Source organism: Diabrotica virgifera, chromosome 1 (genome assembly GCF_917563875.1).
Source record: "Diabrotica virgifera virgifera chromosome 1, PGI_DIABVI_V3a".
Lineage (NCBI taxonomy): Eukaryota > Metazoa > Arthropoda > Insecta > Coleoptera > Chrysomelidae > Diabrotica > Diabrotica virgifera.
Window position 1 is genome coordinate 113,089,552 of NC_065443.1, and position 12,385 is coordinate 113,101,936.

The following is a 12,385-nucleotide window of genomic DNA, read 5'->3' on the forward strand; positions in this document are numbered from 1 at the left end:
GATATGTTTTTAAGTTTTAAATAATAATTGACGACAGTCAAAATTTTGGCGGGCAAAAGTTTGACATTGACAGTGGTCGTACCCAACTCCCATACGCCCAAAACGTATTTGCACCAAATCGACCCTATTCATATACACACCAACTCGCATACATATTGGCCTGGATTCCGCGACCAAAATTTTTTTTAAGCAAGCTGAAAATTTGTTAATAGTTTAACGGTGTCTAGCCGGGCGCCGGACTCCGGACTAACTTTAATATACGGGAACATTGGAACAGGGGAAGTTTTTAATTGTGGAACAGGTTACAGGTTTCGAACGTCAGACTACGAAATCGTCCCATGTATTTTGTCGGACAGATTGTATTTCCAATTAATTTGTTACCCTATCGTTAAACTCTCATGCAAAAGTCAGACTGCTATTTACTACCAATATAATAGGGAACTTGCATAAATTTTTAAATTAAAAAAAAATGTTATAAATCACAACACAACATAATTTAAACGCTGTGTCTAGGTATTCTTGTTCTCATGATCATTTTTCAGTGCGTCATTAATTATGACGTCATATACTGTATTGGCTGTGTCGAGACTTATTTCATGTAATTATTGACGAATCTGACAGATGCCACAATCGTACTTAGCCATAGGTGAAAAGCTTGTGGAATTAGTAATTTAGTAGATTTGATTTTTACACAATATGTTAACATGTAGGTATTTTTTATAAAGGGGAATATAATTAAAAAGTAAACAATATTGTTAATTAAATTTATAAATATGGAAACATTAAAAAATGACACAAAACTATCCATAAACTGTGTTTTTATCTTCTTCTCTAGGTGCTGTCTCCGCTTCAAAAGTTAGCAATCATCAGAGAGATCTTTATTTCTGAAACAGCGGCTCTAAATAATTCATTGTTATTACATCCAAACCAGTTCCTAAGATTCTTCAGCCATGAGTTACGTCTCCTTACTATGGATCTTTTTCTTGCATAATGATCTGGAGTATTAGATATACATCTCTCATCACATGTCCCATATATCTCAGTTTTCTTCTTATTTGTTAGTTTTCGTTCCTTATGCGTAAGTCTCATTACCTCCACGTTGGCTATTCTATCTACTCATGAGATATTTATTAGCACTCTTCGGTACATCTCGAATGTCTCTAGTCTCCTCACGTCAATGACTAACTTTTAACGAACTAAATTTTAAACCAAAACACAAAATAATGCACAAAGACGTTGTGAAACACAAGTGAAGTCGAATTCGAAATTTCAAAATGACAGGTACACAAAATACTGACCTGAATAATAACCGTCACTTGACTCTTTGACACTTCTAAAAAATGGCCAAAATGGACGAAGTTTTCGTCAAATGTTCGTAATACGTGTATTTGATTGGCTAGAAAAAACGCGCATTCTAAATATCAACGAATCAAACGTAGGTTAGGAATAGACATCTTATGTATATAACCATTGTAATGCTGCATTATTTTTGTGTTTAATCACGGAGCTACCGCTTTTTCCGTCTCATCTAACTTAATGCATTAGAGAGAAATCGAAAAACTGTGACGCACTGAAAAATGATCATGAGAACAAGAATACACGCTAACGTGTACGCAAATAAAAAAGTTAGGTACACGCGAATTAAATTTCATCAAGCTAGTGACGTCATTATTTAGCGTGCACGGTGACTGTATATTTTGGTACACGCTATTTTGATAAGTTTAGTGTTTGATAGAAAAATATTTGTTATTAAGGGATAAGGGAAGGGAAGCAGAACTATTCAGATATTTTAAACTTAATTGTAATAAATCAATGTGTACCTATATATTGTATAAAAGTATAATATACTATTATATATTATTATATTCATATATTATATATTAATATATTCAGGTTATCAAAATAAATATTCAGTTGACATGGCATGTATGTACAAAATACTGTTAAAATAATTTTTATACGTAAACGTAAGTTAATTATAACAGTTTATAAACATAAACCAATGCTGTTGTTTTTATTTCTATTTATACAGGGAGTTGAACTTGTTACGATTTTCATACAAAATTGGTTATAACTTTGTAAATACCCTGTATAACATACCCAACCTTTATATTTTTGTGATAAGGAAGTTAAGAAGATTACGAACATAAAATAAAATATAGGGTGTTCCATTTAAAAAAACATAATTTTGGTCTGCCACTATGTTATCGAACGCCCTGTAACATTCTAATTAATTTTGTACTATGAAGCTCAAGGTTTGCTACAATTTTTGTTACTAACTATTATTGCTATCTATAACTATAGCGGATCTACTTAGCTTTATCACACTAATCAATCGCCCTGTACATATTTTATCTTAAAACATCTGCTACCCTTAATCACGAATTTTTGTCTCATTTATCTTTTTCATACTGTTTTAAAATATTGTTAAACGCATTAAAAGAACTAAATAATGGTCCACACTCCATAATTAATTTAAAAACAAACACTAAAATAAGAAATAAATAAAAAAAAACAAACAAATAAAAATAAGAAATCTCTTTACTAATCAATATTAAAATGTAAACACAACGCGATTAGACAAATGTGAACCTCACTCTGACTGACGCTCGCGGTATTCTCAAGTTAGCGTGTACGCAAAAAACCAGTAACAGTGCACGCTAAATAGTGACGTCACTGACTTGATGACGTTTCGCGTGTACCTACTTTTTTATTTGCGTACACGTTAGCGTGTACCTAGACACAGCGTAATTTAAAACATGTATCAAAGATGAAAAAGTTTTGTTTGTCTTTCGTTTGGCCCCTAAAGACGATTAAAAATTCAAATTAAGGTGATACAGTAGCGATCAACAGGTAGCCAAAACGCGTTCCAAGATTGCGTCTGTAATTTTGAATATTTTTTCGAGATATTTATTGGCACACGTATTCGTAATATAATAAAGAATGGCGGTACAGAGCCCAATTTGAAAAATATATTAATATGTGGAAATTACTCTGTAATTAAATACAATATTTAAAAAACGAGCCTGTACCCCATTAAGAAGAACAAAAAAATACACTTTCTTCAAATAAACTTTTTTATCCGATGCCTAGATTTTGTGTCATTTTGAAACTACTAAAATCTTTTATTTCATTAGTAGTTCCAAAATGACACAAAATCTAGGCATCGGATAAAAAAGTTTATTTAAAGAAAGTGTATTTTTTGTTCTGCTTAATGGCGGTACAGGCTCGTTTTTTTAATATTGTATTTAAGTGTTTTTGATCGTTTGAACTATTCATAGAAAAATTCCTACTTTTACAAAATGGTTTTATTTTCAATAGTAAACCTTCGTTCCTTTCCTTCAAAAACAGTATAAAACTACAATTTTAACAAACTGGTATATATTATTACAATGACATACGATAAATGTCATTAGAATATAAATATTTTTGACTTATTCCACGACGATGAGCTTGACAAATACCCAAGTAGGTGGAGGCCAATAAACTAAAGAAGGAGAAGAAGAATATACCTAAATATAAGGTTGTGTCTAGGTATACGTTACCGTGTACGCAAATAAAAAAGTTAGAGTGTCAGTGATTTCTTATTTTTTATTTGTTTAGTGTTTGTTTTTAAATTAACTACGGAGTGTGGACAATTATTTAGTTCTTTTAATGAGTTTAAGAACATTTTAAAACAGTACGAAAAAGATAAGAGACTATAAATTAATATATATTTTTTTTAGTTATAAATGAAATAGTATGTATTACCATAAAAGATTAAAATAAAAAGAAGACCTAAAGCTTTCACAATAATAATTAACTCGTTCTGAAGCTATTATCCTTGTGGCATTTTTGTAATCAACTATTCTAAATAGGAACTAAGCCACAATTTAACCAAAAAATGATTTTATTAACGTTTCGACGTCTAAATCGGACGTCGTTGTCAAAATACAAAATATTATTAAATTAAACAAAAATGGTGTTGCTTAGTAAAAAATTTTTCTAATAATTTATCTAATCTGACTAATTTTTGTATTTTGACAATGACATCCGATTTGGACGTCGAAACGTTAATAAAATCATTTTTCTAGTTAAATTGTGGCTTATTTCCTATTTAGAATAGTTGATTATAATAATTAACTTACGTATAAAAATTATTTTAGCAATATTTTGTACGTGTCGTATCAACTAAATACATATATTTATTTTGCTAACCTAAATATATACTTTTATATACACATTGATTTATTACAATTAAGTTTGAAACATCTAAATAGTTCTGCTTCCCTTCCCTTAACAAGTATTTTTCTATCAAACAAACACTAAACATATCAAAATAGCATGTACCAAAATATACAGTCACTGCGCACGTTAAATAATGAAGTCACTGGCTTGATCAAGTTTAATTCGCGTGTACCTATTTTTTTTATTTGCGTACACGTTAGAGTGTACCTAGACACAGCGAAATATAACCATAATAATAACTAATGTAAAACTATGTGACGTCACGGGTCGTATGAACTATTTTATACCGCAGAAGACTTTAAATATGTATTTCTAAGTTATTACGAGTTTTTGAAGCGTGAAATTTTGGAAATCTCATTTTTAAACAAAACTGAACATTATTATGTAACAAAAAAAAATGTGCAAGTTCCCTGTAATTTGGCTTGTCCTGTAATTTGGCATGTTATACGTGTCGGATTTATTAAAATGCCCAACATTAGGACTGTCCTGAACTGAAAGAAAAGTTAATTTGCATATTTATTGTAATTTAGTTTAAATTATTGATATTAATGATATTTTTCTACAACCTTGTTAAAAATGCAATTTTTAGCACTCCATACGAGCGTTTACAATGCTACTTTAAGGAATTAGTGCTTAAAAAATTTTTAAGGCACTGCAGTTCTTTAGAACATAATACGTATATGCAATTTTGATGTAATGTCAAAAAAATATAAAATTGCAATGTCAGTCAAGTTCAAGTAAAACTTTTTGTAGATATTGTCCTGTAATTACGTTTGTAGAAAAAATATTGTATGATATGCGTGTTAAAAAGTACATTTTTCAGGCACTCATGTAAATTGCAGAACTCGCTTTCGCTCATTCTGCAAACTTTCATATGCGTGCCTTAAACGTGTACTTTTAACACTTATATATGCCTATATCATAAATAACTATTATTTAATTATTGATTAAAGCAAGTATAAAGAGTAAACCGTAAACAAACATAAATAACATGAATCCTACGCCAATCTATAATTGCCCAGCTAACAGTGTTCGTATATATAACGTCAAACAAACGTCAACATTTTAAGAGAAGATTTTTACGTTATTTCTACGTAACCTTTTTAACGTCACAAAAACGTCACTTTTTAGGAGAATTTTCGGTATAAATGATATTTATAAATAGGACTTAAAATTATTGTGTAAATAAAACCACATACATGATGCTGACACATTTATTAAATATTTGAAATAAACATTTATTATATATTTGACTTTTATGTGAGAGAAAGAGACAAAATTATTAATAGCTACTTTATATTACAATATATACATAAACATACCCTTGAAGTAATCTTCATTCTAAAACTGCACACTTTCATATAAGGACTAGGCTGCTTCCCCATTTTTAGAAGATATTTCCAAACCTTTCGTTTTTCAACTAAACTGTCATTGAATAGAATTCTATTTTGTTTATCCTATTTAGGGAAAGAATGAAACGATAAATTATTATTAGGTACGCTTTATCCAAGAATCACATTGAGGCACACAACAATAATAATTCGATTTGACTATTACGTGTCTATACCTACCAAAAAGCCACGTGTTAGAGACGAATAAATTCATACGCATTAAAACCTACCAAAGAGCCACGTTTCAGAAACGAATAAATACATACGTATAATATACTTATTAAAATTTCGTATCAGTAACGTCATTTTTTGTTAGATGTTACGTAACAATACAAAAAAACCTAAATTTAACGTTAGTGTAACGTTATCTTGCTAGCTGGGTGTTATTTACTGCATAATTTGTATAAATATATTGATATAATAAATGCGAAAATTATTATTTATTGTACAAAATAAAAATATTTTGAGGAAATAAATGAGGGGTCTAGATGCAAAACCGGACATTTCCACTTTTTGGTTAAAATTAGTTGAATACACCTCTAATATAATCTGTGATTAAATATAAAAATGTAATAATATAAATTAACAATTTGATAAAGAGCAAAATTGGACAGTTCCTAATTAGGAGTAATTTATTGTGAAAGAATTGGTTCAGATGCAAAAGTGGACTTTTCCTCCAATTTGAGATTGGAAAAAGGAAAGTTGTAAATTGTTTTTTTTTTTAGTTTACTCAAAATGACAAAGTGGAAATATCCGGTTTTGAATCTAGACCCCTCAAATTCCACAACTTAGTTGAGTTTAGTCACCCCACCCCACTCCCCCCTTTGAGTTTAGACGTTTAGTATACACTCCCACTATTTCAATAATTCTTCTTTTTTGTTAATGAAAGTAGATTTTTTGAGCTACTCTAAATCTGTCAAATTTCGTCCCTACGAACATTTTTTGTTGAATTTCACTCGATTCTAGATCCTGACCTGAATATTAGCGGCGTGTAATTTGTGTTGCCTATATAAACTTGAATCGCGAAACGGGCCTGGGCCCTGATTCTAAATCAAATTTCGACCAAAAACAAGTCGCTTTCAATATGGCGACGGTTGAAATGCGATTGTGCGAGCCTTGTGGATTTTAGTTGAACTAAGGAAGTGACGTCATGAAATAGCGACTATCGAAATTAATTGCGACTTTAAAAAGGGTGTTGATATTATAATTTCGACTGTCGAAATTATTTGACACGGTGATGAATGAATGGCCAAAAGCGAGGTTAGGTTTAGTTTAGATGTGTTTTGTTTATTTCTTGCAAGGAAAACTAAAGCAAAAGGTATTATAATATAGCTGGGTTTAATTGAAATTTGCTTGTTTTGAGGAATTAGATAGAATAGTATTAAATTAGAAATATAATAATTGAGAATGTCCACAACATGAATCATCAACTCAATGAAAGATGTAAGGTAATAATCTGGGAAAATTAGTAAAAAACAAGGAAAATTAATTATCAGCTATTTTATTGCTGGACATGCTGAAATCAAATCTTAAGATTTCCTATATTAGTAATATAGCTATGCAAAGTCCACAGAAAGTGTGCTATTTTGTTTATAAACAAATTAGCGCTCCGAAATCTTTTTTTTTATTATTGCTCTATAACTCCGAAAATTTTAACTTTAAACCAAAACACTCACATAAAAATTGACAGTAATTTAATTTTGCACATTGATAATTTATTCCAATTTCCTTCGACGAAAATTTTCCTCGGAAAATTCGGGTTTTCCAAACAAAATCTTTAATTTTCAACTAAAATTTGAGGGAAGTAATTATTTATCAATAATTAAATAATTTGGTGACAGTGACATAAATCTTTTTTGTTATGAGTGTCTTGAAGATATGAAAATTTGTATGTACAAAGAGGACCGGAATTAAAAGGTATCTAATGGTTCAAAGATTAAAATCCTGTTGTTTATAACTCGGTCGCAAATGCCGGTCAAATTTGACCGGCTATACCTGGAATCAGTCCTCGCAATTCAATTTGTTTTTCTTCGAAAAGGACACAGAAGCCGTGCCCTTTTCAACAGCGTTAACTTAATTTAATTTAATCTAATATTTTCTGAGGGGTTCTATTTGTTTATAAGCCAAAAAATTGATTCTTTATACTTTATATTTTATACGAAAATCATAGTTATTCTGGTGTATCATAATCTTGCTGGTTATTATTTCGGCCGAAATTTTTTAATTAACATTTTAATTATTGCTAAACTATTGGTTAGATTGTCGCCGGTCTCCTGATATACAGAGAGGGGCTAAATTATGGAATAAATTCATTTTCTCTAAAATGGACGATTTTAGAGAAAAATCCCGAAACAGGTCGATTTTTATTTTTAAATTAAATTTCTTGGCATATATTTCAAACTGGTGACGTCATCCATCCAAGCGTGATGACGTAATCGATTATTTTTTTAAATAGGAATAGGGGTTCGTGTTGTAGCTCATTTACAAATGCGTTCAATTCTCTATTTAGTATTATAAACATTAATATCATTATTTATACAGGGAGGCCAAAAAATTTTTTGAATTAAATTAATTGACGCAAGAAGAAGAATGCATGTAATTTATTTAACTCAAAATACATTCTATTGCTGTCAGAAAATAGAAAAAATGTTTATTTTGCAAATAAACATTGCTTTTAGCTTAAATTAAATGTTCAAACTGCCAATAGGTAGGAGGGAGGCTGTTTGTGATTTAATTTAAGCGAAAAGAAATGTTTATTTGTGAAATAAACCTTTTTTTCTATTTTCTGACAGCAGTACAATGTATTTTGAGTTAAATAAATTACATACATTCTTCTTTTTGCGCCAATTAATTTAATTCAAAAAATTTTTTTGCCAACCCTGTATAAATACCTAATGATATTAATGTTTATATTACTGAATAGAGAATTGAACGCCCTTTCAAATGACCTACCACACGACCCCTATTCCCATTAAAAAAATTATCGATTACGTCATCACGCTCAGATGGATGACGTCACTAGTATGAAATATATGCCAAAAAATTGTAATTTAAAAATAAAAATCGACCTCTTTCGGGATTTTGCTCCAAAATCGTCCGTTTTAAATAAATGAATTTATTCCATAATTTAGCTCCTCTGTATAATCTACTATAATAAATCTTTCATGTCATCAATTATTATTTAATTATTGATAAATAATTAGGTACTTCCCTAAAATTTTAATTGAAAATTGCAGATTTTTTGGGAAAACTCGGATTTTCTGAGTAAAATTTTTTTAAAGGAAATCGGAAAAAAAAAATAACTTTGTGCAGAACTAAATTAGGGTGAATTTTTATTTGAGTGTTTTTGGCTCAAAGGAAAAATTTTAGGAGTTACAGACCACTAATTGAAAAAAAAAAGAAGATTTAGGAGTGCTAATTTGTTTATAAATAAAATAACACACTTTCTGCGGACTTGTCATACCCCATATTACTAATATATGCAATCTTAAGATTCGATTTTAGCAATAAAATAGCTGGTAAATAATTTTTCCCAAAAATGGCATTTTTTCGATAATTTTCCCAGACTATTCTCGTTAACAAATTCCAATAAACCGGAGCGCCAACCCAAATTCTGAGCAGTCTCAACATGATAAGGTTAATATCCCCAGTTGTAACTAATATCGAAATGAATAAGAATCGCTATACTCTGCGGCTGTCATGGCGGTGTCGAAATGAAATTGCGACTGTCGAAATGAATTAGAATCAGGCCCCTGGGCCCTGATTCTAAATCAAATTTCGACACTAAACAAGTCGCTTTCAATATGGCGACGGTTGAAATGCGATTGTGCGAGCCTTGTGGATTTTAGTTGAACTAACGAAGTGACGTCATGAAATAGCGACTATCGAAATTAATAGCGACTTTAAAAAGGGTGTTGATATTATAATTTCGACTGTCGAAATTATTTGACACGGAGATGAATGAATGGCCAAAAGCGAGGTTAGGTTTAGTTTAGATGTGTTTTGTTTATTTCTTGCAAGGAAAACTAAAGCAAAAGGTATTATAATATAGCTGGGTTGAATTGAAATTTGCTTGTTTTGAGGAATTAGATAGAATAGTATTAAATTAGAAATATAATAATTGAGAATGTCCACAACATGAATCATCAACTCAATGAAAGATGTAAGGTAATAATCTGGGAAAATTAGTAAAAAACAAGAAAAATTAATTACCAGCTATTTTATTGCTGGACATGCTGAAATCAAATCTTAAGATTTCCTATATTAGTAATATAGCTGTGCAAAGTCCACAGAAAGTGTGCTATTTTGTTTATAAACAAATTAGCGCTCCGAAATCTTTTTTTTATTATTGCTCTATAACTCCGAAAATTTTAACTTTAAACCAAAACACTCACATAAAAATTGACAGTAATTTAATTCTGCACATTGATAATTTATTCCAATTTCCTTCGACGGAAATTTTCCTCGGAAAATTCGGGTTTTCCAAACAAAATCTTTAATTTTCAACTAAAATTTGAGGGAAGTAATTATTTATCAATAATTAAATAATTTGGTAACAGTGACATAAATCTTTTTTGTTATAAGTGTCTTGAAGATATGAAAATTTGTATGTACAAAGAAGACCGGAATTAAAAGGTATCTAATGGTTCAAAGATTAAAATCCTGTTGTTTATAACTCTGTCGCAAATGCCGGTCAAATTTGACCGGTTATACCTGGAATCACTCCTCGCAATTCAATTTGTTTTTCTTCGAAAAGGACACAGAAGCCGTGCCCTTTTCAACAGCGTTAACTTAATTTAATTAAATCTAATATTTTCTGAGGGGTTCTATTTGTTTATAAGCCAAAAAATTGTTTCTTTATAACATTCCTAAGACCGCTCAAATGGTCCAATTTCAATCCTGTAAGGTACGTTGAATAGATAGTGCTTTTTTATACGAAAATCATAGTTATTCTGGTGTATCATAATCTTTCTGGTTATTATTTCGACCGAAATTTTTTAATTAACATTTTAATTATTGCTAAACTATTGGTTAGATTGTCGCCTGTTTCCTGATATACAGAGAGGGGCTAAATTATGGAATAAATTCATTTTCTCTAAAATGGACGATTTTAGAGAAAAATCCCGAAACAGGTCGATTTTTATTTTTAAATTAAATTTCTTGGCATATATTTCAAACTAGTGACGTCATCCATCCGAGCGTGATGACGTAATCGATTATTTTTTTAAATAGGAATAGGGGTTCGTGTTGTAGCTCATTTACAAAGGCGTTCAATTCTCTATTCAGTATTATAAACATTAATATCATTATTTATACAGGGAGGCCAAAAAAATTTTTAAATTAAATTAATTGACGCAAGAAGAAGAATGCATGTAATTTATTTAACTCAAAATATATTCTATTGCTGTCAGAAAATAGAAAAAAATGTTTATTTTGCAAATAAACATTGCTTTTAGCTTAAATTAAATGTTCAAACTGCCAATAGGTAGGAGCATTGATTAATAAGTACGTAGGAGGGAGGCTGTTTGTGATTTAATTTAAGCGAAAAGAAATGCTTATTTGTGAAATAAACCTTTTCTTCTATTTTCTGACAGCAGTACAATGTATTTTGAGTTAAATAAATTACATACATTCTTCTTTTTGCGCCAATTAATTTAATTCAAAAATTTTTTTTGGCAACCCTGTATAAATACCTAATGAGAATAATGTTTATATTACTGAATAGAGAATTGAACGCCCTTTCAAATGACCTACCACACGACTTCTATTCCCATTAACAAAATTATCGATTACGTCATCACGCTCAGATGGATGACGTCACTAGTAAGAAATATATGCCAAAAAATTCTAATTTAAAAATAAAAATCGACCTCTTTCGGGATTTTGCTCCAAAATCGCCCGTTTTAAAGAAATGAATTTATTCCATAATTTAGCCCCTCTGTATAATCTATTATAATAAATCTTTCATGTCATCAATTATTTAATTATTGATAAATAATTAGGTATTCTCCTTTTCATGAACATTTTTCAGTGCGTCACAAATTATAGAAAAAAAGGTAAGTCCGTGATAATACACATTTATGACATTTATTCTAACGTGACATTTTAGTTAAATCTGACAGTTGTCAAATTTTACTTTCAATTTGGAATAAAACCAAATCAATTGTGTCTATTGCATTTATAAAATGGTATTTTCTTTCATTTGTATAGTCTTATAAATTGTACAGATTATATTGATAATATTATTATTTTATTTAATAAATAATTCTTTTTTGATTATGGCGCCATCTATCGACAACTAGAATAATCACCGAACTAGAATAATTACCGAAGTATTCCCAGACGTGCCTTTTTTTCTGTCACATACAATTTAATGCGTTAGAGAGAAATCGAAAAACTGTGACGCACTGAAAGATGATCATGAGAAAAAGAATACTTCCCTAAAATTTTAATTGAAAATTGCAGATTTTTTGGGAAAACTCGGACTTTCTGAGTAAAATTTTTGTTGAAGGAAATCGGAAAAAAAAATAACTTTGTGCAGAACTAAATTACGGTGAATTTTTATTTGAGTGTTTTTGGCTCAAAGGAAAAATTTTAGGAGTTACAGACCACTAATTGAAAAATAAAGAAGATTTAGAAGGGCTAATTTGTTTATAAATAAAATAACACACTTTCTGCGGACTTGTCATACCCCATATTACTAATAAAGTAACGCATAAATCCGTTATTTCGTAAACTGGTTACTTTAGGAAAATTCCCGAAACACG